The 27390-nt window shown below is 40.9% G+C and overlaps 4 non-coding genes across 4 annotated transcripts; 2 read left to right on the top strand and 2 right to left on the bottom strand.

Moving 5' to 3' along the window:
• Positions 1-270: 270 nt before the first annotated feature.
• Positions 271-343, bottom strand: TRNAF-GAA (transfer RNA phenylalanine (anticodon GAA)). Its single transcript has one exon. It is a non-coding gene; the product is annotated as a tRNA-Phe (tRNA).
• Positions 344-6291: 5948 nt separating this feature from the next.
• Positions 6292-6363, top strand: TRNAA-UGC (transfer RNA alanine (anticodon UGC)). Its single transcript has one exon. It is a non-coding gene; the product is annotated as a tRNA-Ala (tRNA).
• A 10200-nt stretch (positions 6364-16563) lies between these two features.
• TRNAK-UUU (transfer RNA lysine (anticodon UUU)) lies at positions 16564-16636 on the bottom strand. Its single transcript has one exon. It is a non-coding gene; the product is annotated as a tRNA-Lys (tRNA).
• Positions 16637-21375: 4739 nt separating this feature from the next.
• Positions 21376-21448, top strand: TRNAR-CCG (transfer RNA arginine (anticodon CCG)). Its single transcript has one exon. It is a non-coding gene; the product is annotated as a tRNA-Arg (tRNA).
• The last annotated feature ends 5942 nt before the right edge of the window (positions 21449-27390 follow it).

Here is a 27390-nt window from a genome sequence, read left to right as displayed (position 1 = left end):
CTGAGTTTGAAAACTGTTAAGACATAGAAAGGGTTTTATTAAAATTCAGTTTGCAAGTCATCGTCGGCCTCAGCAATTTCCTCATTCCAGAGAGGGTTGTTTTTGAAATTCTGTAAACCTCTGAATTTGTTTCTCTAAGCAGAGAAGTCCAATGTTTTTCCACTTTTGACTTAACGAAAGAATTTCTTATACTGAGATATATACATTTCTGGGATTGGCGTGCAAGTGTTGTATAAGGGAGTGATAATTAGGCAGAACAACAAAAGAAACTGCCGAAACCCGGGATCGAACCAGGGACCTTTAGATCTTCAGTCTAACGCTCTCCCAACTGAGCTATTTCGGCTACTCCGTAAACGCCCCTTTAGCTATTTCTTCAAAATATAAAAACTGTCATTCGTAGAGTGAGTGTATTTTCTAATGCCTAATTCTTTTTTGTTCAATATCAATACAAAAATTAGCCAGGGGTGGTGGCACGCGCCTGTAATCCCAGCTACTCCGCGCCGTTGTACTCCAGCCTGGGCGACAGAGCCTGACTCCCTCTCCCTCGGTTAAAGTGGGAGGATCGATTGAGCCGCGGAGGTAGAGGTTGTAGCAAGCCGAGATTGCACCACTGCACTCCAGCCTAGGCAACAGAGCGGGACCCTGTCTCGAAAACAACAACAACAAAAAAGAGTTGTTATGCACCAGGGTGCAGAACACAATTTTAAAAACTCTAACGAAGAGATAGAATGTACTGGAGGACATAAGAGATCCTTCTTTCTTGTTTTTTTTTTGTTTTGTTTTGTTTTGTTTTGTTTTTTTCTAGACAATCTCCCGCTATCGCCAAGGCTGGAGTGCAGAGGTGTGATCTCGGCTTACTGCAACCGCCACCTCCCGGGTTCAAGCAATTCTCCTGCCTCAGCCTACCTAGTAGCTGGGATTACAGGCGCGCGCCACCACCCCTGGCTAATTTTTGTATTGATATTGAACACAACAGAATTAGGCATTAGAAAATACACTCACTCTACAAATGACGGTTTTTATATTTTGAAGAAATGACTAAGGGTGTGTGCTTAGAGTAGCTGAAATAGCTCAATTGGGAGAGCGTTAGACTGACCAGATCTTAAAGGTACCTGGTTCAACCCCGGGTTTCAGCCGGTATCTTTTGAGTTCTGCCTAATTATCACTCCCTTATACAACACTTGCACGCCAATCCCAGAAGCATACACATCTCCAATTTTTGGGATTTTTTGAAAGTCTGATAAAGGTAATGTACATGTTTGTATCACTTTCTCCTTTGTATGTTCCACTGAAGTATTCCATGAAGTGCTGTCATTACATAAATTATTTAAAGTTCTTGGAAGGAGTCTCGCTCTGTCACCCAGGCTGGAGTGCAACGGCACGATCTCGGCTCACTGCAACCTCTGCCTCCCGAGTTCAAGCTGTTCTCATGTCTCAGCCTCCCGAGTAAGCTGAGATTATAGGTCCCCGCAACCATGTCCGGCTAATTTTTGTATTTTTGGTAGAGACAAGGTTTCGCCGTGTTGGTCAGGCTGGGGTCGACTTCCTGACCTCAGGTGTTCCACCCGCCTCGGCCTCTCAAAATGCTGGGATTTCAGGCGTGAGCCACTGGGCCCGTCTTTATTTAAAGTCTTAAACTCAGGAAGTTATTAGTTTTAAAACCTAAGAAATTCCAACGTGCTATATGCTGCAGCATTTACAAGTCATTTTTGATTTTATATTATTTATATGTATTGGGCGGGGGATATTTTTAAATCACAAGAAATATGAAAAAAAAAGAAACGTACAGTGAAGTAACTATTATACTGTATGAGCATATATATGGGGGTGTGGTGTATGCAAGAAACATTTTGAAATTGGAAAACCCCAGGTTTGTATCTTGAGTCAACTCCATCTTTAAACTGCTGTCAGAAGAACTTTTTTCTTTCTTTCTCTTCCTTCCTTCCTTCCTTCCTTCCTTCCTTCCTTCCTTCCTTCCTTCCTCTTTCTTCTTTCTTTCTTTCTTTCTTTCTTTCTTTCTTTCTTTCTTTCTTTCTTTCTTTCTTTCTTTCTTTCTTTCTTTCTTTCTTTCTTTCTTTCTTTCTTTCTTTCTTTCTTTCTTTCTTCTTCAGGCAGGGTCTCACTCTGTCATCCAGGCTGGAGTGCAGTTATACGATCAGAGCTCACTACAGCCTCAACCTCCCTAGGCTCAAGCAACTTCCCATATCAGCACCCTGAGTAGGCATCACCATGCCCAGCTCTTTTTTTTTTTTTTTTTTTTTTTGTATTTTTTTGTAGACACTGGGTTTCACCATGTTGCCCAGGCTGGTCTTGAAATCCTGGGTTTAAGCAATCCACCTGCCTAGGCCTCCCAAAGTGCTTGGATTACAGGTGGGAGCCATTGCACCAGGCCCAATTACAAGAACATTCCAAATTTTTTTGCTGGGAAGACATTTCTTCAGCCTGGAAACCTTGTCTAGAATTTCCAAATCTTAAGCTGTTTCCATGTTTGTATCCAGGAAAAAAGAAATATATGTATTTCTATATGAGTTATTCTATCGAACATTCATGAGGGGCCCTAGAATACTGAAATGAAAGCAAATGAGCAGCAAAGTCAAGACTTAGGTGCATGTGTCCCATTTTCCCTTTTTCACTTCAACTCCTCTCTTGAAATTCTGTGTTGGGATAATAGGTCTTTTTTTTTGGTCATTTTGATTTTTTTTTTTCTTTCAAATTACTGCTTCCATTTCAGTGTTATTTTTCCCTAACTTCTGCATACCCTGTGAGGATACAATAATCTACAGTTCTCCATCATTACAACTGCAGCAAGTTGCAAAAGGAAAATTAGTACCAAATGAGAAGTAACCTCCGGGTAGGGACATCGACTGTACAGAAACTGGGAATCAGATACTTTATCCTTTAGGTCACTGAGACTTTCTCAGCTCAGAAGTTTGTATTTGATTTCATTAAGAAATACTTGACTAGACAAACAGTAACACTGAATGCCTTTGTGCCTAACGCAGTAAAGATTCCTTTACATTCTGTTGAAATGGAGGGCCTAGGGTAATTCCAAGCATGATTTGTCTACCATTCAATGGCTTAAAAATGAGGTTAATAATGGTTTTGTAAAATGGGATGTTGTAAAGATCAAAGGATATCATGAATAGAAATGCATTCTGTCAAGTCCACTCACGGCATGAAACTTAATTACTGGCAGATCATGCTCCATGTTCTCTGCCTCTGGGATTCTCCCAGAACAGCACCTAAATAGATAACATTATCTCTAGACAATTCTGTACAATCAAGAGATAATACGAGTCATAAATGACAGCCATTTTGTAGTGTTACCTTTTGCAGTAGTCACATTGAAAAAAAACAGTTAATATTTATATTTTTATATAATTTCAACTTTTATTTTTGATTTGGGGGTACATGTGAAGGTTTGTTACATGGGTATATGACACGATGCTGGGTAAATTGCATGAGGTTTTGAGGGCAATTGATCCCATCACCCAGGTATAGTACCCAAGAGGTAGCTTTTCAAGCCTTTCTGTCCTCCCTCCCACCCCTCCCCATAGTCCCCAGTGTTTGTTGTTGCTATCTTTTATGCCCAGTTTCAATAATATATTTAAATCACTTTGTATATCCAAAAACTTATTTTAAAACGCTATCAATTTTAAAATTATTAGTGAGATATTTTATATTTAAAAATAGTATTATGCATCTTTGAAATCTGGTGTATGTATACAAACATATATATATACATATATGTATTTTTTTTTTTTTTTTTTTTTTGAGAAGGAGTCACCCAGGCTGGAGTGCAGTGGCACAATCTCGGCTCACTGCAACCTCCACCTCCTGGGTTCAAGCAATTCTCCTGCCTCAGCTTCCCGAGTAGCTGGGATTTCAGGTGTGTGCCACAACGTCCGGCTAATTTTTGTACTTTTAGTAGAGATGGGGTTTCACCATGTTGGTCAGGTTGGTCTTGAACTCCTGACCTTGTGATCCACCCACCTTGGCCTCCCAAAGTACTGGGATTACAGACGCCAGCCACTGTGCCTGGCCAAATCTGATATATATTTTACACTTACAACACATCTTAACTTAGATTGGGCAATTTCAAGCATTCAATAGACAATGTGGCTAATGGTAACCATATGGGACAGTGCAGGTTTAAACAGATACTTTATATATTTTTAGGTTTTCCGAATTGAGTATGTATCACATGAGGGTGTTCTGTCTTCAGAATTAAATGTTTAATTCCTCAGAAGAATTCTGTGTTAAATAAGCTCATCCTACAGTTTTTACAAAAAATGTGTTTCAATCATGTTATTTGTAGGTAGTCAGAAGAGAGCTACAGATATTTAATTATTTAAAATTCTCCTCTTTTCAAGAGGCAAACAAAAAAGCAGACCTTCATATTATGATGAATTCCCAAGAATCCAGTAGACATCCAGCTTCTCTGGGTGCAACATGACATAATAATGAAGGAGTGTTTCTACAAACTGTCCTAATATTACTTCTACAGCATCAAAGAGCCAGGATAATCTCCCTAGCATTTACATGCACATACAGACAGGCAGACAAACACACACGCATACACACCAGTTCGGTGTGTAACACTTTTCTTGTCTCCTATTCAGTGAAACCTAGCATTCAGTGCTTCCTATTTTTATTTTTATTCTAGAAATTCCATCAGCCAACTGAAAGGACAAGTCTGCCACATAACCTGCTATTTTCTGCCAATTCTAAAATTTTATGAATGTTGGTAAAGGCTCATATATGGGTAAATCAGAATGAGAAAGAGTTAACAGTCACTAGAAATTTGGTGTCAGGAAATGGATTTTCTTCTCATCTTCTTATGTAGTTCAAAGAACATAGTCTTAATCATGGTAAATAATGATAAATACCAGGATTCAAGAACACAGAGGAGCCAATTTTTAAAAAAAGTTTTTTTTTTTTACTTTATTATGTATTTATTTATTTATTTTGAGATGGAGTTTCACTCTTGTTTCCCAGGCTAGAGTGCAATGGCATGATCTCGCTCACTGCAACCTCCGCCTCCCAGGTTCAAGTAATTCTCTTGCTTCAGCCTCCTGAGTAGCTGGGATTACAGGTGTGTACCACCACGCCCAGCTAATTTTTGTATTTTTAGTAGAGACAGGGTTTCACCATGTTGATCAGACTGATCTTGAACTTACAACCTCAGGTGATCCGCCCACCTTGACCTCCCAAAGTGCTGTAATTACAGGAGGGAGCCACCACCCCCGGCTTTTTCTTTTCTTTCTTTTTTTTTTTTTTTTTTTTTTTTTTACAAATATCATCAATAGGTTTGTAATTCCCAAATCTAAAAGGACCCTTTTTAGTCTTTATCCACCCTCCATGGGTGGATGCCTACTGCTACTAATGCTCGCAAATCCCAGGCTGGAGACAGAGTCAATTGCCTGAGTTCTCCGTGTAACATCCTCACAGTGCGCCCCACAGATATACTGAATTTCGCATGAGCCAAGCTAACTTATCTTTTCCATCTTCCAATCTTTCTCCCATTCCTTAAAGAGTTGTTAAAAACTCCCCCTTTCTGCACCTCCTTCTGTTTGGCAAGAGCCTGTTTGTTTTTCTAAACCACTTTCCCCCCGTATCTCTTAAACCTGTTTCTACTTATTTTTGATCTCACCCTCATAATTCAACTCTTCTCGTCATCCCCAGAGTTGTTGTTTCACTCACACCTTACAATTTTTTCTTTTCTTTTCTTTTTGTTTTTGATACAGGGTCTCACTCCATCACCCAGTCTGGAGTGCAGTGGCGTGATCATAGCTCCCTGCCACCTCCAGCTCCCAAGGCGGAGTGATCCTCCTGCCTCAGCCTCTGGAATAGCTGTGAGTACAGGCGCAGGACACCATGCCAGCTAAAGACCCTTATGATGAAATGCTGAGTGCATCGCTCTCAGGTTTTCTTCTGACTGTGGCTTTCCTCAATCGAATCTAACCTTTAATATTCCGGCTGAGAAAACAACAAATATGAAGCATTTTAGGTAAGAAAAAGCTGAATTTCAATAGCTTTGTGTCATTTCTGAAAGAAATCAAAAGAATGAAAAACTAGAATTTGATTCCTTGTCAAACATAACAGAAGAAGGAGATCCTAACAACTCAACATTTTAAAGCCACAATGGAAACTTATTGTGGTGGTTGTCTGACACTTTTCCAGCTGCAGACGCTCCGTAATACTAACCACTACTACCAGCATGCTCACGGAGACAGTCTCAGAAAATGAAAGTTACTTCCTGAAAATTATTACAAAGTAGTCTTTCAGGAAGGGGGTGTAGCTCAGTGGTAGAGCGCATGCTTTGCATGTATGAGGCCCTGGGTTCGATCCCCAGCACCTCCAAATGGTGGTTTTGCTCTGGCAGTGCTCAAACCTAATTCTCAAGCAACATGGCCTTCTGCTTCCTCACCTTTTTCTATCCTGTTTCTGCATGTATGGAGAGTAAAAACGTAACCCAATGAACTGCCTTCACTTACGTCCCATCGCTATGCTGTAAGCCTCGACATCACCTAAGGCGATTGCGACGGCAGAAGGAAGGCGAGAAAGAAATGAGGGGGAAAGAAGAATGAGGTCCCAAGAGGGCCTCTTGAAAGCAAACAAAAGCGTGCACATCAACAGGCGGCTCACTTTGGCATCAGTTTTGTACCATGATTAAAGAGAAGGAAAGACTGTAGAAGAAGAAGGGGAGACAAGCGCCCCCCGGGCATTTTGTTTTGGTCGTTGTTTTTTTTTTTTCTGAGCCAAATCCAGAGTCAAAGCATCTGTCCACTGATTTCTCTCCCTGTCGACCTGCGCAGAGAGCACAGCCACAAGTGCGATCCAATACTGAGAAAAGGACTGCTGTGGCTCTCTCGCCGCTTAAGATGAGAGTGGCAGGACGCTGGACAACCGATCGAAGACTGTCGGGGAATTAGAGATCTTCAACACGGAAGGAGGGAAATCAATACGGATCAACACATTCCCCACTGATATTCCATACGATTGATTCGTTTTCCTGTATTTCTTCAATCACTCCATTTTCCTAGTTAAAACAAAGTATTGGGGTCCGGGCGCGGTGGCTCATGCCTGTAATCCCAGCACTTTGGGAGGCCGAGGCGGGACGATCACCTGAGGTCGGGAGTTCGAGACCAGCCTGATTAACATGGAGAAACTCCGTCTCTACTAAAAATACAAAATTAGCCTGGCGTGGTGACGCATGCCTGTAATCCCAGCTACTCAAGAGGCTGAGTCAGGAGAATCGTTTGAACCCAGGAAGCGGAGGTTGCTGTGAGCCGAGATCTCGCCATTGCGCTCCAACCTGGGCAACAGAGAGAATCTCCGTCTCAAAATAAAATAAAATAAAATAAAACAAAACATAAAAGGTTGCCTGGAAACCTCTGTCAACAGTAAACAGAGGCCCCATATGAAAAAATAGAGAAGCTTTTCTGCCACAACGGAAAATAGATGTAATGTAAAGGTGAGTAAATTGCAGGTGTGCTGGCGCTTCTTCTGATTAAAAAAAAAAAAAAAAAAAAATCTTACTTCTTTCTCTGTCAATCCTATCGCATCTGCTTTGTATGACCAGGGAACTCCAGGAAATCCTATCTACTGATGACACCTTTTAGGGGTTTCCAATGCTGCATGTTTCAAAACTGCTGTCCTCTGTGTATATGTTTGCTGTTGAATCAAAAGTGTCTTTGAGAGGCAACAGAGTACGACATTTGTCATCAGTCCACCAGTCAAAACACTCTATCAGGCTAGTCTGTCCTTACTTCTTGATTCTTTTGTTCAGTGAAAATATCCATAGCCAGCATACAGGAGGGATATTGTCTGGTGAAACCTGCTTAGCTGAAGACTGGCTGTGTACCCCAGGGGCCAATCATATGTTTGTTATAAGATACTTTTTTTTTTTTTTTTGAGGGAAGGCAATGCAGACATTTTCTTTTCATTTCATACTTGTTTTTCCCCTCCCCCACCTTCTATCCACTATTTCTCCCCAGGCACTTTAAGCAAATAGTGGCACGTTGGTCACAGCAGACACTGCACAGGAGAGTAAGGGGTGAGGGATTAGGGTGCTACAAGCAGAATGCCAAATTCCAGGCCCAACCTCAGATCTATTGAATCAGAATTGCTGAGGGTGGGGCCCAGCCACCTGTGTTTGAATAAGCCCTCAAGTGACTCTGATGCTAAAGTTTGAGAAGCACTGTTTTAGAGGTTTAAGAAGGGAGTCCAGGGCCAGGCTCCTGCTGAGGAGAAAGAGTTGTTCCTGGGGTTCCCTACCTATTCTCAATCAAAAACTCAAACCACCTGGGAAAGTCAGTGAGGTTTGTATTTGCCTCACATCAGGGGTGGGGGGTGGATTTATTATCTCTTTGACACTGTCAATATTTCAGGTGCTTTTTGTGGTCACGCACAAGAGACTCTGATTTTCCTGTAGAAGAACTCACCAGAGTTCTTGTGAGCCAGGAGACTCTTTGGAGCCAATCTTCTTTATTTCTTTCCTTTCTTAACATTCTACTCTCCCTTCTCTTTCTTTCTCCGTTTTTCCTTTTTCTTTCTTTCTTTCTTTCTTTCTTTCTTTCTTTCTTTCTTTCTTTCTTTCTTTCTTCTTTCTTTCTTTCTTTCTTTCTTCTCTTTCTCTCTCTTTCTATCTCTCTCTTTCTTTCCTTTTCTCTCATTTCTTTTCTTTTCTTTTCTTTTCTTTTCTTTCTTTCTTTCTTTTTCTTTTTTTTTTTTTTGAGACAGGGTCTCACTGTATCACCCAGACTGGAGTGCCGTGGCCTGATCTTGACTCACTGCAACCTGCGCCCCCTGGGTTCAAGTGATTCTCCTAATTCAGCCTCCTGAGTAGCTGGGATTTCATGTGTGCATCACCATGCCCGGCTAATTTTTAGTAGAGGTAGGGTTTCACCATGTTGACCAGGCTGGTCTCGACTTCCTGACCTCGGGTGATCTGCCCTCCTTGGCCTCCCAAAGTGCTGGGATTACAGGCATGAGCCACTGCGCCTGACCACTGATTCTGTCATTTGTTTGTCACATAAAAAGTAACAACATGACCCAATTCATTGCCTTTAGTGCTCTCTTATTTCTGTTTCTATTTGGTCAGCCTCTACCAGCCAAAGCAACTGACACAGCAGGAGAGGAAAGGAGGAAAAAAGAACCAGCTTTTACAAGATCATGTTTCACTGTCAACTGTAAAATTATTTGTTTAGCCCTAGATCGGAAAGCTTATCTTCCATGTTTTTTCCTCAGAGTTTCATAGTTTTACATTTTACATTCATATCTGTGATCCATTTTAAGTTCACTTTTGTGAAGTCATGAGACTTACGTTTCTTTCATGGAATTACTACTTATGCAACTTTGTCAAAAATCAGCTGATGATATTTGTGTGGGTTTATTTTTCCATTCTCTCTATTAATCCACATGCCTATCTCCTTGCCAATACTATACAGTCTTAATTACTGTAGTAGTAATACAATAATACAATAGTACGAGAATACACCAATGTAATACAATAGTCTTGAAATCAGGTGGATTGTTTGTTCCTCCTAGATTTTAAATGATTATCCTAATTCCTTTGACTTTGTGGGAGAAACCTGGTGGGAGGTGGTTGGATCGTGGGGGTGGCTTCCCCCATGTTGTTCTGGTGATAGTGAGTGAGTTCTCATGAGATCTGATGGTTTTCTAAGTGTTTGGCAAGTTCCTCTTTTGCTCATACTTCTTTCTCCTGTTGTCATGTAAAGAAGATCCTTGCTTCCCATTTCCCTTCTGCCGTGATTATAAGTTTCCTGAAGCCTCCTCAACTACGTGAAACTGTGACTCACTTAAACCTATTTCCTTTATCAATTACCAGTCTCGCCCAACACAGTGGCTCATGCAGGTAATCCAAGCACTTTGGGAGGCTGAGGTGGGCGGATCATAAGTTCAGGAGTTCCAGACCAGCCTGACCAATATGATGAAACCCTGTATCTACTAAAAATACAAAAATTAGCCGGGCATGGTGGCCTGCGCCTGTAGTCCCAGCCACTCGGGAGACTGAGGCAGAAGAATTGCTTGAACCCAGGAGGCAGAGGTTGAATGAGTCGAGAAGACACCACTGCACTCCAGCCTGGGCTACAGAGCAAGACTCCATCTAAAAAAAAAAAAAAAAATTACCTAGTCTTGGGTAGTGTTTTCATAGCAGTGTGAAAATGGACTAACACACATTCTGTCTTTTAACATGATGTGCAGTGTTAGCTCTTCTCTATTCCTATTTTTCTGAGACTTTTTGTCATGAGTAGCTATTGAAGTTTGACAAATGCTTTTTCTACTGTGATAACGATCGTGTGATTTTATTTTTTAGCCTGTTAACCTGGTGGATTGCAGTGATTGTTTCTAAATTTACCTAGTCGTACATCTCTGGAATAAACCCCACTTGGTCATGGTGTATAATGCTTCTTATATATTGCTGAATTCTATTTGATAATATTTTGGTAAGTATTTATGCACCAATACCCATCGTTTTGTACTGTAGTTACCTGGTTTTGGCAACAGGATACTATTACCTTCATAAAAAAATGGAAAGTTTTCTGTCCTCTTCTGTTTTTTCAGAATAGATTGTGTAGACCTTGTTTTAATTATTTAAGCACTTTTTTTTTTTTTTTTTTTTTTTTTTGAGACGGAGTCGCCTTCTGTCGCCCAGGCTGCAGTGCAGTGGCGCGATCTCAGTTCACTGCAGGCTCCGCCTCCTGGGTTCGAGCCATTCTCCTGCCTCAGCCTCCCGAGTAGCTGGGACTACAGCCGCCAGCCACCACACCTGGCTAATTTTTTGTATTTTTAGTAGAGACAGGGTTTCACCGTGTTAGCCAGGATGGTCTCAATCTCCTGATCTCATGATTCGCCCGCCTCGGCCTCCCAAAGTGCTGGGATTACAGGCATGAGCCACTGTGCCTGGCCTCTTTAAGTGCTTCTTAGAATTCTTCAGTGAAATTTTCTTAGATTCGAAGATTCCTGATTTTTTTCTTTTCTTTTCTTTGTTTTTTTTTTTTTTTTAACCAAGTCTTGCTGTTGTCCTCCAGGCTGGAGTGCAATGGTGTGATCTTGGCTCACTGCAACCTCCGCCTCCTGGGTTCAAACGATTCTCCTGCCTCAGCCTCCCAAGTAGCTGGGATTACAGGTGCCTGCCACCACATCTGGCTAATTTTTGTTTCTTTTAGTAGAGACGGGGTTTCAGCATGTTGGCCAGGCTGGTCTCGAACTCCCGACCTCAGGTCATCTGCCTGCCTCAGCCTCCCAAAGTGCTGGGATTACAACCAATGCGCCCGGCCAGATTCCTGATTTTTTTTTTTTAAATGTTACAAATTTAATTCCCTTAATAGTTACAGGGTTATAAAAAATGTATTGCATATTAAGTTAGTTGTGTCAATTTGTGTTTTTCAAGGAATTAGTCTATCTCATCTAAATTGTCAAGTTTGTGTGTAAAGAGTTATTCATAGTGAGGCAGAAATTTAAAAATAAATATGCATTCATTCACTCCAAGAAAAGTAACAGGCAAGGGTTAAAAAGAAAAGAAACAGGTTTTCCTCTGCTTAGTAGCTCACTTCAAGGACAGTTATAACACTGTCCGAAAAGCCAAGACCAAAAGAATGGGTTCCAGACATCCCCTTCCCCTCTACCCCCTCAAGAGCACGGTTGAAGGGAAACAAAAGAGGTAAAGACAAATTCCTATACTGTTACTCCTCTCCCTGGCTTCTTAAGCATAACAGTTTTACAAATGTCTGTATTTAGCCAGTTCTTGTTTTTCTTTGGACGCAGCTGCAAGGCCAGAAGTTACGCACTGTTTGATTAACTGCCTTTGTTTTGCTTATAAAAACTCCCGCTCTGTCTTTGTTCAATGCTCAACTTTTTTTGTTTGTTTGTTTTGTTTTGAGAGAGTCTCCCTCTGTCAGCAAGGCTGGAGTGCAGTGGCACGATCTTGGCTCACTGTCACCTCCGCCTCCTGGGCTCAAGCAATTCTGCCTCAGCCTCCCGAGTAGCTGGGATTACAAGCGTGTGCCACCACGCCCGGCTAATTTTTGTATTTTTAGTAGAGACAGGATTTCACCATGTTGGCCAGGCTGGTCTTGAACTCCTGACCTCAGGTAATCTGCCCGCCTTGGCCTCCCAAAGTGCTGGGATTACAGGCATGAGCCACCAGTCCGGCCGGTGCTCAGCTTTTTGGATGTGAATCCACTCAGCGGGTGTATACCTTAAAATAAATATCCTCCTGTTCTCCCACATTAGTCTCTCCGTTCCTCAGTTTACTGCAACAATAGTTGCATACTACATATGACATACTACATATGACATATAAAATATTATATTAATAATATGTTATGTTAATATATAATAAATAACATAGTTATAAAATATATTTATATTATTTAGCAAGTTATGTTATATATTATTATTTACTTGTATTATTAGGATATAATATATCCGTATATGTAATCATGATATATATATCATATATATGTCATAATAATATATATTTAATATATATATTCCTTATAATGTTGAGGATGCTTTTCCTCCATTTTTTAACCCTAGCCTGTCTCTTCCCTTTCCCCACCAGCTGGTGCTCGGCTCCTCTCCACCTTCTCTCCCGTTTATTTCTAAATGAACTTTTCACAAAAGTGCAGAGGGCACTCCTAGTCTCGTTTATGCACATTTTAAGCACTATGTTGAGATTCATATGTAGCTGCTATTTTAATTTCCACATCACTTTCCTTTTTTTTTTTTCCTTCTCTACATGTTCGACTTTAACCATTTCTGCAGCATAGGCTGAGGCTGGGCCCAGTTGGGGAGAGATGTGAGGCCGGATAAACCTAGAGTGGAGAAATGTTGTTTCCTGACTGGGAATGCTCCAACCTTACAAGGGGGAGAAAAAGGTCTGCGACGGAGTTTCGCTCTTGTTGCCCAGGCTGGCGTGAAATGGCGCTATCTCGGCACATTGTAACCTCCACCTCCCAGTTCAAGCGATTCTCCTGCCTCAGCCTCCCGAGTAGCTGGGATTACAGGCACCCGCCACCATGCCCGGCTAATTGTTTTTTAAATGCTGGGATTACAGGTGTGAACCACCACACCAGGCTAAGTTTCTTAAAGGAAATCATCCAAAAACATATCCTTTTGATGTCAGCAGAGTCTGTGGTGATATCCTCTTTTTATTCCTGATATTGGTAATTTGTGTTATCTGTCTTCCTAAAATTTCTCAGTCTTACTAGAGGTCTTCTTTTATTGATCTTCTAAAGGAACTGGCTTTTTGTTTGTTTTTCTTTTTTTGTTTGTGTTCAGTTTCATTGAATTTTGCTCTTGTTTTTATTGTTATCTTTTGTCTATTTGCTTTGGGTTTATTTTGCCCTTTTCTCCACCTGGGTTCTTCAAGTAAAAGCTTAGATGACTGACTTGAGACTTTTTTTTTTTTTCCTAATGTATGCAGTTAGTGGTATACATTGCTCTCTGAGTGGTTTTTTTTTTTAACCATATGCGTTAATTCTTTTAAATCGGAGGCTTGTTTTACAGCCCAGGATATGTTCTATCTTGCTATGTGTTCTGCTTTTCTTGTGTGGAATCTTCTTTAAATGTTAACTGAATTCTGTTAGTTGAAGATGATTTTGAGTTCTTCAATATCCTTGCTGATTTTCTGTTTAGTTGTTCTATCAATTATTACGAGAGAAGTGTTGAAGTCTCTAATGTAATTGTGGATTTGTCTATTTTTTTAATTCTTTTTTTCTTTACATATTTTGCAACTTTCTTTGGTTTATACATATTTAGGATTGTTACACATTTTTGGTGGGTTTTTAAAATTTTTCTTTGTTCTAAAGTTTATATTAGGCCAGACATGGTAGCTCACACCTGTAATCCCAGCACCCTGGGATGCTGAGGCAGGTAGATCACCTATGGTCAGGAGTTCGAGACCAGCCTGGCCAACATGGTAAAACCCCGTCTCTACTAAAAATACAAAAATTAGCCAGTAGTGGTGGCACATTCCTGTAATTCCAGCTACTTGGGAGGCTGAGGCAAGAGAATCACTGGAACCCTGGGCGCAGAGGTTGCAGTGAGCAGAGATCACGCCACTGTACTCCAGCCTGAGTGACAAGAGTGAAACTCCATCTCAAAAAAAAAAGATAAATAAAGTTCACATTATATTAATATACTCACTTTTGCTTTCTTTTAATTAGCATTTGAATGTTATGTATTTTTATACTCTTAATTTCAACCTGTCTGTAAAATTATATTTCAAATAAGTTTCTTGTAGACAACATGTAGTTGGATTATATTTTCTAATCTACACTGTTAATCTCTGTCTTTTAATTGGTACCTTTAGACCATTTACGTTTAATGTAATTATTGATATGTTAGGGCTTAAATCTAGCAGTTTGTTTTCTATTTGTATCCTGTTACTGCCATTTTCTGAGGATATGTATGTATGTATTTATTTATTAAAGTCTTCTTTATGGACTAGTTGTATACTTTTTAGAATTTCATTGTCATTTATCTGTAGTATTTTTTTGTGTGTGTGGTTTTTTTTTTTTTTTCCTCCTGCCTCAACCTTCCAAATAGCTGTGACTACAGGCATGTGACACCATGCCCAGCTAATTTTTGTAGTTTTAGTAGACATAGGGTTTTGTCATGTTGGCCAGGCTGGTCTCGAATTCCTGACCTCAGGTGATCCCCCTCAGCCTTCCAAAGTTCTGGCATTACAGGTGTGAGCCACTGTGCCCAGCCTATGTGTAGTGTTTTTAAATGATCTCTTTATATAACTCTTTTAGTGATTTGTCTGAGTATTACATGACATTTATTTAATTTATCACTGTGTACTGGTGTCATTATTTTATTAGTTAAAGTAGTGTGTCTCATCTTTACCTCCCTTTTTGTCACTTTGCCTCTCCCACTTGTAATATAATTGTCTTAAATTATTTCTTCTACATATGTTTAGAACTACATTGGACCATGTTATTTTTTTATTTTTTTATTTTTTTGTGACAGTGTCTCACTCTGTCACCCAGGCCTGAGTATAGTGGCGTGATCTTGGCTTGCTGCAACCTCCATTTCCCGGATTCAAGTGATTCTCCCACCTCAGCCTCCCAAGTAGCTGGGATTACAGGTGTGTGCCACCATGCCCAGTTAATTTTTTGTATTTTTATTAGAGATGGGTTTCACCATGTTAGCCAGGCTGGTCTTGATCTCCTCACCTCATGATCTGCTGGCCTTGGTCTCCCAAAGTGGTAAGATTACAGGCATGAGCCATGGTGCCTGGTCATGTTCTAACATGTTAGAAGGTGTAACATGACCTTCTAAATTATGCTTCAACTATTAAACATAATTTAGAAAGCTCAAGAGGAAAAGGAAAATGTATTGTTTTTACCCATTTTTTTTTTCTTACCATGTTCTTTCTTCTTTCCTGATATCAATTATTTCTTCTTTTATCATTTCTTTTCTGTCTGGAGAAATTTAGCTATTTTTTAAAGGATAATTCTGCTAAGCTAAATAGTTTTTTTTGCTCTGAAAATGTCTTGATTTCTTCTTCAGCTCTAAAGGATATTTTCTGTGGATATAGAATTCAGAATTAGCAATTCTTTTCTTTTGGTCCTTGAAAACTGTTGTGCCACTCTTTCTGACCTCTATGATTTCTGATAAGATACCCACTAATATGCAAATTGGTTTTCTCTGTAGGTAAGGTGTTTTGTCTCTTTTGTTGTTTTCAATATCTCTTTATCTGTTTTTAGAGTTTAGAAATTTTGATTGATTTTGTTTTCAGTCAACTGTTGAAGGAGATTCTTCTCTAAAAAATACATAAAAATGCAAATCTCCAGGTCAACAGTCTCTAAAATAGTTTAGATTTCTGTATTCTGGTGTTTGGAAAACAACTTTACTAAGGCAATCCCTTAGGGCTAGTAATTTCATGATGTAAATCATTCCACGTTTGTGATGCATAAAGTAGTAAAGTTTTAGTGACTGTACAAACAATATCTGAACCTTTTCCTGTGCTTAATTGGTATAAACTATCTAGGGTGGCAGTTCCCCACCTTTTTGGCACGAGAGACCGTTTCATCAAAGACAATTTTTTCCATGGATGAGGGAGCAGGGGTTGGGGGGATGATTTGGGGATGATTCAAGCACATTAGATTTATTGTGCACTTTATTTATATTGTTATTACATTGTAATATATAACGAAATAAGTATCCAACTCACCATAATGTAGAATCACTGGAAGCCTTGTGTTTGTTTTCCTGCAACTAGACGGTCCCATCTGGCAGTAATGGAAAACAGTGATGGATCATCAAGCATTAGATTCTCATAAGGAGCCCACAATCTAGATCCCTTTCATGCACAGTTCACAGTGGGGTTTGGGCTTCTATGAGAATTTGACGCCTCCGCTTATCTGGGAGGAAGGGGGAGCTCAGGCGGTCATAGGAGCGATGGGGGAGTCGCTGTTTAAGTGCAGATGAAGCTTCGCTGGCTCTCCTGCCGCGCTGCCTTGTACTCGGTTCGTGTACTGAAGGCTGGGGACTCCTGATCTAGGGTAAAACGGATGAAGAGTACGCCTGAACAGGGACTTGAACCCTGGACCCTCAGATTAAAAGTCTGATGCTCTACCGACTGAGCTACCCAGGCCCTCCGACGGCGTTGTCCACCGGAGTATCTAACCTAGATTTCTCCATTTGTTCCGTTTGTTTTATGTTTCATGTTGCAATTTGTAAATCACGTTACTTGAATTCTCCTCATTTCGAAGATCCTGCTTAAGAGAGACATTATGACCGCTAGGAACATTTTCCTTTTCTCCTTTTAAACATCTCCTTTCTGTAGACTTTCATAACCTCAGATGAGGCGTCTTCTACACAAAGCGCTGCAGAGTTGCTAGATACAGAGGGTTTCATTCTCGCCAATTACCTGCAACCTAAACTTCTCGAGGCAACAGTGGAGCTACTTTTGTTCGTATCCCTCAGTATTGTCTTGTATGTCTTTCTTGCAGCCTTTGTCGGCAGAGGGTAAGAGAGACGAAGGAAGAAGAATTTGAAGATGCAAGAGAACATTCCATAACGGACCCCTTCCTGTTGGTGGATGAAACTGCCAGCCAGGTATCACTTTGTCAGGTGGACCTCAGACCGGCAGTCTGGCTGGCCAGAGAGGGAAAACCGCGTGTAACAGTGTCTTTTGGTTTAGCATTTAGTGCCGGTTTTGCTGATCACAGTCTAAAGGTTTTAGAAATAGTGATGTTAAACACAGCAAGCCTTTTTCTGCCAGATATTCGTTCTCCAAACACCGATAGACAAAGGCAGTAATTAATAATGGATCTTTTCTTTCTTTTTTCCTTGTTTTATTTTTAAAGGTATTTTTTCTTCATCTATGGATCTTCTTAAATTTTTAATTTTTATGGGTGCATAGCATATATATGTATATACGAAACATGGGATATTTTGATGCAGGTGTGCAATCTGTAATAATCATATTAGGTTAAACGAAGCATCCATCACCTCATCCATTGCCTCAACACCTTATTATTTCTTTGTGTTACAGACATTCCAGTTATTATCTTTAAGTTATTTTTAAATGTACAATAAATTGTTGTGGACTATAATCACCCTGTTGTGCTATCAAATGATAGATCTTATTCACGCTAACTACATTTTTGTATCTATTAACCATCTCACTGCCCCCTCCAATACCCTTCCCAGCCTCTGGTAACCATCATTCTACTCTCTGTCTCCTTGAGTTCAATTGTTTTATTTTTGGCTTCCACAAATGAGAGAGAATATGTGAAGTTTTACTTTCTGTACATGGCTTAACATAATGTCCTCTAGTTTGTGGAGGAAAAGTTACATATTAAATTTGAACTCAATTGAACGTGGACGCAAACGATGATCACCAAATCCTGGAACAGGCCGTATGAGCCCCTTGAGGTGTTCATCCAGTGCTGTTTCGGAGAAATCTCTATTTCAATCTATTCCTACATGTAAGTTATTGAAAAACAACAGGCAATCTCAAAAGCAAGTTGACTTTTTCTTGTTCCTTGAGCCCAGTCGCGAACGGCCCTTGTGACTGGGCCTCATGCCAAACAACTTGTTACAAAAAGAGCAAGGGTCCCAGACAGCACTATAGCTTCTTGAGGCCTCTTCTCTGTTTACGGACGGGTGGCTGACTCTGGAGCCTGGGCTGCTGCTTCCTGGTCTGGTGATGAATCCTTCATTATATATATATACACACACGTGCTATATACATGCATATATATATATACTATATACATATATTTACTGTATACATATATATATCTTTTCTCTGCTTCCCATTGCAATTTGCTTATTATATCATTTGTTTATTATATCTGCGTTGCCATTTATGTGGGATAAATGTTATTTACCCTTAAAGGTATTATGTGTATGTCTTTTCTTCTCCCCTCTCGTGTTTCCTGCACAGAGCATAGTTCCATCCACTTTGCAAATGACAAGATCTCATTCTTTTCATGGCTGAATAGCACCCCGTTGTGTATATGTACAACATTACTTTATTCATTTATCTGTTGACGGGCACTTAGGATGCTTCCCAATCTTGGCTATTGTGAATAGTGCTGCAGTAAAGATGAGAGTGCACATATCTCTTTGATACACTAATTTACTTTCTTTTGGGTATATGCTTAGCAGGGGGATTGCTGGAATATATGGTAGTATTTTTAGTTTCCTGAGGAACCTCCATACTGTTCTCCACAGTAGTTGTACTAATTTATATTCCCATCAAGAGTGTACTAGGGTTCTCCTTTCTTCATATCCTTGCCTGTCTTTTGTATGAAACTAATTTTAACTTGGGTGAGATAATATTTCATTTTAGTTTTGATTTGCATTTATTTGATGATCAAGACATTTGTATGTCTTCTTTTAAAAGACATATAGACAAAAGAATGGCAAATAGATATATGAGTAGAAAACCTTTATTCGCTGAGTTTTCTTTATCCTTTCCTTTCACAGTAGTCCCCACCCCAACACACACACACACACACACACACACACACGTCAGGTCAATAACCAAACCATAAAGGCTGCAAATCTTAGTTCTTTCTGTGTGTGTGAGTGAACGTTTGTTGTACACTGGATCACACCTCACAGGAAATGCTGAGTTTTCCAAATTCTAAGTTAAGAAGATTACTAGGGTCATGCATTATGGGTTTTTGTAAAATGGCTAAAGTAGCTACATTGGGAGATTCTTTGTCTAAAGGTCTAATATATCCCCCAATTTGATTCAGGGCTTGGCAGATTGTCTGGTTTCATCTAAATAAATCAATAAATGCCATTTTTTTAAAAGCTCAATTATAAAAGCCTTTATCTACAGACACCCTCCCCCATCCATTTCTTCAATGAAATTATCTAGACAGATTGATATAGAGAGATTAAGAATATCATGCTTTCAAATTTATCTTGGATTCCTCACAAAATACTTTTGTTAGAAATGTTTAAAAATTTTAAAGGAATCTTTCCTGGAACACATCAGATAAAAATCAAAAGGCACCAGAGAAAACTTTGAAAGGCTTTGGAGAGGAAGTGGTATCACTGGTATAAACAAACATTTTATACAATTTAATAGCTTCTTAGTATTATTCTTTCAAATTTCAGTGCCAATCCTTTTTAGCATCCTCCTGAAGAAAGAAATTTCAGGCTACTTTGGACACACTTTCTATAGGGTAGACCTGCTCGGCAAAGAGCAGGAAAAAGTAAATAAATAAATAAATAAATAAATAAATAAATAAATAAATAAATTTTGATGGTTTTGCTCAGTGTGCCAATCTTCCTAACTGTGCCAACTTCACTAACTGCTGTCTATGTCTGCCAGTTAACCTTTCCTCCTCCAGACTGAACAAAAAAATGACCATTTATTTAAATTTGTTAAATTTTGAGATTTTGGGTTGCTATTCTTTGGGCACAACATCCACTAGTGAGAAGGTGAGGAACCAAAACTGAGAACAATCTCAAAACACGTGAATAAGTTTGAGTCTGTTGGAACATAAGTCCTGGTAGGGCATCTTGCCCAAAGTGGAGTTGGATTCTTCAGCATTGACTAGAGTAAGTAGCCTCCCTAAACTGGGTCACACCAGAAACCATTATTCAATCTAATACTCCTCATAGGACGCTTTCTGAGAAAGAAACGGACTTAACTAAATCGGTTTCATAGGAAACAGCAGAAGACATTTCCTTGGTTTACTCAGACTCATCTACTCCGGCCCCAGAACTAGCGTTCGGTGGTCTCATACATGGGTCATTACTTGATAAATTAGTGTACATAGCATATACCATCCAAAATATGGCCTAAAACAATTCTTAAGTTTTGACTGGAGAAACCTGGAGAAAATAGTGTACAAGGGATCCAGGACAAGTTAAGGGCTGAGAGATGCATCTCTCTTGGGAAAGGAGATAAGACTGGGCACTGGAAAAATGAAAGTTTCCTCCCAGTAGCTCGTCATTTCCTCGAAGCCAAGACGACGCGAAAACTGAGGGAATTTGCAATTGGTTTACTTTACAAACTTGTCTTTTTTTTTTTTTTTTTTTAAATCTTTTCTTTATCTTTCCTACCCTATCAATATACGGGACATAACTGGGGAAAGGGTCACAAAAAGTCGTCCTAGATTGGTTTGTGGATCAATCCAAAGGTGAGCTTAGAGCAAGCAACCTTTAGGCAAAATGCTTGGGGCTTTTCTGACAAGGGGGAGCTTTTTTTTTTTTTTTTTTTTTTTTTTAAATTTCAACTTTTATTTAGATTCAGGGAGTACAGTGCAGGTTTGGGACAAGAGTGTATTGCGTGTTGCCGCTGTCTGGGTTACGATTGAACCCGTCACCCAGGTGGTGAGCATAATACTCAACAGGCAGTTTTTCAATCCTTGTCCCCCTCCCTACCTCCCACCTCTTACAGTCTCCAGTGTCTTTTGTTCCAGGGAGCTCTTGTTTGAGCTTACAGGCTTTTCTCCCTGGAGGAAGCACCATCGTATCTTTGAGACGGAAAAGGTTAAAATATATCAAACAATGATGCTCCTTCTTATGCTGTCATGTCCACTCCTTCATTGCAGACTTGAGTTCTTGGCTCGTATTTCTGTACCCGAATTTGCATCATCATTATTAGTAACTTACAGAAGAGAGTCTTCAAAGAAGGCAAAGATGTCACTTCTGATCATCTCGCAGTTTATAATTCTAAGGAATTGCTATTAGGAATTTTGGATGGAGTTTTATTCCTCCTGCGCGCATCCTCCCCCGCCTCTCCCCGCCCCGCTTCAGGTTGTTAAATCTCCAGTTGCGAAGTTAAAGGTTTGAAAACAGAAACTCAACGTTTCCCCACTGCACTTCAGGCTTCATGTTTGAAAGCCAACACTCGCGTGTGGCCGCGTGGCCTAATGGATAAGGCGTCTGATTCCGGATCAGAAGATTAAGGGTTCGAGTCCCTTCGTGGTCGCGTCCTTACTATTGTCAGGAAGTAGCTTTAGTTTCTGCGTGTCTCCTTGAGCTTTCTGCAAGACGGTTTAAAAAAAAAAAAAGCCTTTAGAAACTTGAAATGAGCGAAGAATATTGATGAAAAGCAAGAAGCCAGTAAGCAAAGTGTGCACTGATTATTAAAGTGTACTTTGTCCTTGGCGTAGGTACTACCGGAGACATTCGTAAATTGGAATTGGCTTGGATTTTCCAATTGATGGTCTTGTCCTGCTTGTTTCATCAATTTAACAAACACAACACAAAAAGTACTTTTTAAATTTAATTTTTTTTTTTTTTTGAGACGGAGTCTCGCTCTGTCACCCAGGCAGGAGTGCAGTCCTGATCTTGGCTCACTGAAAACTCCGCCTCTCGGGGTCAAGCGATTCTCCTGCCTCAGCCTCCTGAGTAGCTGGGATTACAGGAGCCCGCCATCACACCCGGCTAATTTTTGTATTTTTTTAGTAGAGACGGGGTTTCTTTTTTTTTTTTTTTTTTTTTTTTTTGGAGACGGAGTCTCGCTCTGTCGCCCAGGTTGGAGTGCAGTGGCGCGATCTCGGCTCACTGCAAGCTCCGCCCCCCGGGTTCACGCCATTCTCCTGCCTCAGCCTCCCGAGTAGCTGGGACTACAGGCGCCGCCACCTCGCCCGGCTAGTTTTTTGTATTTTTTAGTAGAGACGGGGTTTCACCGTGTTAGCCAGGATGGTCTCGATCTCCTGACCTCGTGATCCGCCCGTCTCGGCCTCCCAAAGTGCTGGGATTACAGGCTTGCGCCACCGCGCCCGGCCGAGACGGGGTTTCATCATGTTGGCCAGGCTGGTCTCGAACTCCTGATCTCAGATGATCTGCCCGCCTCGGCCTCCCAAAGTACTGGGATTACAGGCGTGAACCACTGTGCCCGGCATTTTATTTATTTATTTATTTATTTATTTATTTATTTATTTAATTTCTCACTTTGTCACCTGGGCTGGAGTGCAGTGGCACAATTTCTGCTCACTGCAATCTCCGCCTCCTGGGTTCAAGAGATTCTCCTGCCTCAGGCTCCCGAGTAGCTAGGATTCCTGCCACCACACCCGCCTAATTTTTGTATTTTTAGTAGAGAGGGGGTTTCACCATGTTGGCCAGGCTGGTCTCGAACTCCTGACCTCAAGTGATCCGCCCGCCTTGACTTCCCAAAGTGCTGGGATTACAGTCGTGAGCCACCGCCACCGGCAGAAAAGTACCATCTTAATAGTAAGGACTATCATAATAGTAAGAGTATTGGGTGCAGGGTATATGGGAACTCTAATATCTTCTAAATTTTTCTGAAAATCTAAGACTGACTATTATACTCTATAAAGTAAAAATGATTTTTTAAAAATATACACAGTCATGTGTTTAAAAAAACTTAGAGCAAAGATTTTGCCCTAGAAAGTAAATGCAACTCTAACGGGGTACTTACACAGGTTAACATCCACATTAAAGATGATGGTGACTTACAGGGCCTATGCCATTCTCTCTGATTTCTACCATTTCCTTATTACTCTCAACACAAGCTTAAATAAAATGGTAAACAGAAAAATAAAGTCGTTCCAGACCTTGGTTAATAAAAGCAGAAACAAGGAGGAGGACGAGGAGAAGGTGAAGGAGAAAGAGAAGAAGAAAAAGAGGAAGAAGAAGAGGAAGAAGTCACAATCAAGGAGAGTATATCACCAAGAAAAGGAAGTTTCTATCAAAAACTTTCTTTGGGCTCTCAAAATTCGAGAGTCAAACATTGTTAATAGATTTCCACTAAAATCTGAAGGTCACAAATCCATATCCTAGTAGGAAAAACTTTCATCAAAATGTAGTGATAAAGGCTCAATTACAATAACCTGGAACTCATGTGATTGGGACACTCACTCAACCTCATAGTTTTGAAGGGTGGCCAGAATTTAAAAACAAAGTGCTCAAAGAAAGCACTATTATCATGGTAAGAGTCTGGCAACCCTATCAGCAAAATGAACCAGGGCCCCCTAAGAAATCTCACAGGACCCTATATTGCTGAGGAAAAGAGGCATTTACTCACATCTGAATAAACAAAACTGAATGTATGTCTTGCTTGAGCAGGGGTGAACTACAAGCAGAAATGCAGTGTCTTGGCAAACAAAACAAGAAACAAAAGCAAAAAGACAGGACATGCAAAGGAGTTTAATTCTGAAGTGAAATTAAATTCACATAAATCAGCCTTTTGGGTGGTTCAAAGTAGAGATGGGTGTGAGTTAATTGTTCCTAGATTGACATACAAACAAACTTTTTTTTTTTTTTGACGGAGTCTGGCTCTATCGCCCAGGCTGGAGTGCAGTGGCTAGAACTGCGATCTTGGCTCACTGCAACCTCCGCCTCCCGGATTCAAGCGATTCTCCTGCCTCACCCTCCTGAGTAGCTGGGACTACAGGCGCATGCCACCACGCCTGCCTAATTTTTTTAGTAGAGACAGGCTTTCACCGTGTTAGCCAGGATGTTCTCTATCTCCTGACCTCGTGATCCGCCCGCCTCGGCTTCCCAAAGTGCTGGGATTACAGGCGTGAGCCACCACGCCCAGCCTTACAAATTTCTTTTACTTAGGAACTACTGAGTTAAGATACATGTGGGTGCTAAATCCCAGTTTGGCCCGGGCATGGTGGCTCACGTCTGTAATCCCAGCATTTTGGGAGGCCTAGACCGGCAGATCACCTGAGGTCAGGAGGTCAAGACCAGCCCGGACAACATGGCGAAACCCCATCTCTACTAGAAACACAAGAATTAGCTGGGTGGGTGTGGTGGCGTGCGCCTGTAATCCCAGCTGCTCGGGAGGCTGAGACGCGAGAATCATTTCAACCCAGGAGGTGGAGGTTGCAGTGAGCTGAGATCATGCCACTGCATCCCAGCCTGGATGACAGAGTGAGACATCATCTCAAAAAATAATAATAATAAAAATAAAATAAATAAATTTCGATTTGCTGCGTGAATTCATGGTTAATTATGCAAAAGTGGAATATTGTATTCTTAATTGACTCGAATTAAAATTTCATTTAAATGTCAAGTTTTAAGATACCAAGATTGAGTGCTGATATTATTGTTATTACTTGAGCACAAACTCCTGGACTTAGTTCTCATGTCTTGGTTTCCCAAAATGCTAGGATTACAGGCGTGAGACACTCTGGCTGTTCCTTCAGTAATTTTTTTAAAGTAAAGTTTATTTTATTTATTTTTTGAGTTGACGTCTCACCCTGTCACCCAGGCTGGAATGCAGTGGCACTGCAAGCATGGCTCACTGCAGCCTCAAACCCCTAGGCCCAGGCAATCCTCCTGCTTCAGTCTCTGCTGTAGCTGGGACCACAGGTGTGCACCACACCGGCTAATTTTTCTTTTTTTTGTTTTTGTAGAGACAGGCTCTCATTATGTTAGCCAGGCTGGTCTCCAACTCCTGAACTCAATTGATCCTCCTGCTTTGGCCTCCCAAAGTGCTGGGATTTGAGGTGTGAGCCACTGCTCCTGACCAAAAATTTTTGATGATATTAATAATTTATGGCCAAGTGCTGTGGCTCATGCCTGTAATCAATCCCAGCACGTTGGGAGACCGAGGCGAGTGGATCACCTGGGGTCAGGAGTTCGAGACCAGCCCGACTAACATGGTGAAATGTTGTCTACTAAAAATACAAAAATTAGCCAGGCGTAGTGGCGGGTGCCTGTAATCCCAGCTACTCGGGAGGCTAAGGCAGGAAAATCGCTTGATCCCGGGAGGTGGAGGTTGCAGTAAGCCGAGGTTGCGCCACTGCACTCCAGTCTGGGCGACAGAGCGAGAGTCCGTCTCAAAAAAAATAAATAAATAAACAAATACAATAATAATAGTAATTTACATTATGAGCAAACTATGTCTATGTTTTGACTTAACACTTTTTACACTCTCAACACTGTGCGATCCTCCTCATATCTTAAGTCAGTATTTTGTTCATCCACTTGACAATAGGGCAGAAAAGAGCCTTGAATGAACAGCTCTCTGTAAATCCGACTTTCCCCGTTCTCAAATATTGCTCTTCAGAAACCCGCTGAGACAAAAGAGTATATAAGTAGCAAACCGCACCGCAAATACTCCCCCGATTGCTCCAGGAGAAAGCTGGGTTCAGTAGCCTGTTGAGTATGCATTAAAAAGAAGAATGGGAAAATGGGAAGTATCTACTTCAGAACAGCATCGTGCTTCCTAAATTTCCAGACGAATGGCCTGATGCATTTCGAGCTGAGCTAGCCAGAAGTGCGATGGTTTTAGTGGGTATCCACTCTAACCCCAAACATTCAGTCACTACTTAACCTTTCTTCCTCATTGTTTCTCTTGTGTTTTAAACTCAAACACGCCAAAATAAACAAACAAAAAGAAGCACAAACAAAACAGTTGCTGCCTGTATCAAAGCTGCAGGCTGCTCCCACATGAGAACTGATACAACGTCACTTTCCTCAAACCTCCAATACCAGGAGCTACTGCTCCACGAATACTCAACCACACGCCCTCGAAAATGCTCAGCCTGTTTCCTGCGATGGAGAGTGCAGTGAGGCACTCTCACAGTCACAAAATCTTGGACAACACGAGCCGTATCCTTTTGTGGGATACACACTTTGAAACCACTCCCCTAGAGCCTTCTCTCTTCCCCAGGGCGTAGAGAAAGCTTGGCAGAGACGCGGCACATGGCTGCTTTCTTCCTCCGCTCTTGTCCCAATACTATCCATCTTTAAAGACGCATCCCCGATTTTTCTTCTGCCTTATTCTCCGCTGCTTCTTCTCTCCTCCACTCAGTTTCATCCCTCCCGGCGCCAAGAGCCCTTCCTTCCTTCTGAAAGCCCTCCCTTGCATCCACTCCTCAGATCATTTCAGTTCCCAGCCACTTGCCTTTCTAGTATAGTAAGAACATAACCTGTAGATTAGGGATAAACTTCTCCGTACTCTCCCTTACACCCCTGCCGGGTTTTCAGTGTTCTCCAAAATTCGTATCTGGATTAAACAGTCGCACCACATTTTGGCTAAAGGTGGAAAGAGTTTACTTTCTGCACTTCAGGGACTGATGAAATTTTCACTCGTGCGGGTGTAGGGAAGGTTTTACAAAGGCTGAATTGGTTTTCTCAGGTTGAGCCCAGCTTCCTTTGTGCTTTCCTCTTTGCTCAAAAAAATATGCTCTCAAAGAGTCCTCTGTCTTCGTCTTCTTTTGTATTGTCTTTAAAATCAGAGCTAGCCAGGCTTGGCAGCAAACACCTGTAATCCAAGCACTTTGGGAGGCCGAGGCGGGAGTTCAAGACCAGCCCGGGCAACGTAGGGAGAAGACAGACCCACCCCCCGCCCCCCATCTCATCTCTATAAAAAATCAAAAACAAAAACAAAAACAAATCAGAGCTGTAGGGTCGCCGATGAAGCCGCTGCCACATTTCCAAATCCAGATGTTGGACGCAACCATGTGCAAAACTGCCACCTTTGTCACTCTTTGTTTTTGTCAAGTGTTGTGAATTAACCTCTTGTCTTTGCTTGTTTGGTTGTTTTTCAGGAGTTAATAACAACTTTATTGAAGTACAGTTGATATATGCAAAACCCCTACACAAGTTGAATGTAAGCAATTTGTGAGTGAGGACATATACATACATTTATAATGCTATTTCCACAATCAGGGTAATAAACACATTTATCAACTCCAAAAGTTTGTGTTCTTTCATGTGCATGGGTGGTGAGAAGACTTAAACATGAGAGTTATCTTTTTAACAAATTTTTAAGTGTACATTATAGTACTGTTAACTGAAGGCACTATGTTGTGCAATAGATCTCTAGAATTTTTCATGTTTCATAACTAACATTTTAACTCACTGAGCAACAACTCTCCATTTCCCTCTGCCTCTGGTCCCTGACAATCACCATTCCGTTCTCTGCTTTTATGAGTTTGACTATTTTAG

This window comes from Chlorocebus sabaeus, chromosome 17, assembly GCF_047675955.1.
Source record: "Chlorocebus sabaeus isolate Y175 chromosome 17, mChlSab1.0.hap1, whole genome shotgun sequence".
Classification (NCBI taxonomy): Eukaryota; Metazoa; Chordata; class Mammalia; order Primates; family Cercopithecidae; genus Chlorocebus; species Chlorocebus sabaeus.
Note: the sequence above shows the minus strand (reverse complement) of the source record. Positions and strands in the feature narration are given on the sequence as shown.